Below are 2604 nucleotides of genomic sequence, written 5' to 3'. Positions count from 1 at the left end.
ATTCAATCGTTTGATATGGATGTTTGAAATACAATACCATCTCGTTATATCGCCACGTTTGGGATAGATATCGATATAAGGATTTAGCAGGTGTAACCTATTGATACTCACAACATCCGCCAGCCGGATATAACGTAGCGTTGTCTCTGTCCGAAAAAAATTGTAACGTCGCCTAACAAGCGTCATGTTTCGTCCTAAATATCAAATGTTGCTGTTGGCCAGGGGCCCCTCGTAAAGCGTTTTGAGCACATTTAGTAGATATTGCTCTATATAAAAAACTCAAGTTTTTAGTGATTAATAAGACGTAAAGAAGGATTAAGTGGAAACAGCTAATCCACAGACAGCATACACGCGTTCTATCCAAAGGGCAGCAAGCAATTTTATTGTTTCATGCAATATAAATCAAGATAGCTACATACTACGAAGTGCTTATACTACTGACTGCTTCAAGTCTAGACTGAAGACAGAATAGTCCAAATTAATTTTTTTTTAAATTGAATTGTATTTAATTTTCTTACAATTCTCTTGATTCAAGAGGACGTCAGAAATACTGGAACGTGTTTCAACCGACGAGCAACATTGATTTTATCCGAAGTGAAACTATGGCTAAAATCTTCGTTGTCGGTTTAAGTGGATTTTATTGTACAGCTTGGGGATTCTTATTATGTCCTGTTATTAGCGAGAAGCTAACTGTCTGTATTATTTCTGGTCGTGTGTGTGTGTGTGTGTGTGTGTGTGTGTGTGTGTGTGTGTGTGTGTGTGTGTGTGTGTGTTTTGTCGCGGTTGAGGCACGACAGTTTATTGTGTTGTCAAACCGCAGACTTCAAACAAGAAGCACGAGAGTTTGTAGGCAATCGCAGCCGACATACTTTTATATTAGATATAATACGTATCTCCTACCATACACACTTTAATCAAATTATGTTTATCTGAGATAACGGTTTCGTTGGTATAAATAAACATTGAGACGGTATATACTTATAATGTGATAACAGAAGCCATAAAGGAATAGCGTGTAAGTATGATGTTGATAACACATTATAGATGATCGCCTGTTAACACGGTATTGTTTATAAATGCTTAACAAATAACATTAGATTTACTATATAATAATATACTTGTGTAAAATAGATATCTGTGGTGCGTAAATGATAATTTATGCCAGTGGGTTTTTATGATAGACCCAAGTGTGATAATAATGTAATTTAAATTTATTATTATAGTTTCATTGCTGTAGCTTATCGAAATACTTTCAAACTAACGCAATCTATTATCTTGATCACAACATTGAGAGAGCTATCTATATTCAGGTTTCCGTCTAACCGAGTCATCGATCACATGATTTGTTGCCGCCCAACGATTGGATATTTCTTGATAAATGTAAACACACTGCTGTGTTTATGAAAGTTGTAAACATGTCCATGGGTTACGCTGAACAAAATGATCTACTGTGTTGTTGGATATTTCTTGATAAATGTAAACACACTGCGTTGTTGATGAAAGTTGTAAACATGCACATGGGTTACGCTGAACAAAATGATCTACTGTGTTGTTGGCTATTTCTTGATAAATGTAAACACACTGCTTTGTTTATGAAAGTTGTAAACATGCACATGGGTTACGCTGAACAAAATGATCTACTGTGTTGTTGGCTATTTCTTGATAAATGTAAACACACTGCTTTGTTTATGAAAGTTGTAAACATGCCCATGGGTTACGCTGAACAAAATGATCTACTGTGTTGTTGGATATTTCTTGATAAATGTAAACACACTGCTTTGTTTATGAGAGTTGTAAACATACCCATGGGTAACGCTGAACAAAATGATCTACTGTGTTGTTGGATATTTCTTGTTAAATGTAAACACACTGCTTTGTTTATGAAAGTTGTAAACATGCCCATGGGTTACGCTGAACAAAATGATCTACTATGTTGGTGGATATTTCTTGATAAATGTAAACACACTGCTTTGTTTATGAAAGTTGTAAACATGCCCATGGGTTACGCTGAACAAAATGATCTACTGTGTTGTTGGATATTTCTTGATAAATGTAAAAACACTGCTTTGTTTATGAAAGTTGTAAAAATGCCCATGGGTTACGCTAAACAAAATGATCTACTATGTTGTTGGCTATTTCTTGATAAATGTAAACACACTGCTTTTTTTTTATGAAAGTTGTAAACATGCCCATGGGTTACGCTAAACAAAATGATCTACTGTGTTGTTGGCTATTTCTTGATAAATGTAAACACACTGCTTTTTTATGAAAGTTGTAAACATGCCCACGGGTCAAGCTAAACAAAATGATCTACTGTGTTGTTGGCTATTTCTTGATAAATGTAAACACACTGCTTTTTTTATGAAAGTTGTAAACATGCCCACGGGTCAAGCTAAACAAAATGATCTACTGTGTTGTTGGCTATTTCTTGATAAATGTAAACACACTGCTTTGTTTATGAAATTTGTAAACATGCCCCTGGGTTACGCTGAACGAAATGATCTACTGTGTTGTTGGATATTTCGAAATCGTTATGTACTTTTTATTATGGAGGTCACTTTCAACACATTTTGGTACTATCGCAAACTCGGGGACCCAAATAAT

At 35.1% G+C, this 2604-nt stretch overlaps 1 protein-coding gene across 5 annotated transcripts in view; it reads left to right on the top strand.

Moving 5' to 3' along the window:
- The first annotated feature begins 803 nt into the window (after positions 1-803).
- Positions 804-2604, top strand: part of LOC144981088 (uncharacterized) — a 33051-nt gene continuing 31250 nt past the window's right edge. The window contains exon 1 of one of the 5 annotated variants that reach the window (XM_078929211.1): positions 804-1015. The gene's annotated coding sequence lies outside the window, so the exon portion shown is untranslated. Of the gene's footprint in view, positions 1016-1386; positions 1669-2604 lie in introns of those variants that run through there. The other 4 variants (XM_078929210.1, XR_013647004.1, XR_013647003.1 and 1 more) reach the window with 4 other exon arrangements.

Source organism: Berghia stephanieae, chromosome 10, assembly GCF_034508935.2.
Source record: "Berghia stephanieae isolate SIO BIC M18660-M18661 chromosome 10, UCSD_Bste_1.3, whole genome shotgun sequence".
In the NCBI taxonomy this organism is placed as follows: Eukaryota; Metazoa; Mollusca; class Gastropoda; order Nudibranchia; family Aeolidiidae; genus Berghia; species Berghia stephanieae.
The sequence above is the reverse complement of the archived record's forward strand: the minus strand, read 5'-3'. Positions and strand labels throughout refer to the sequence as shown.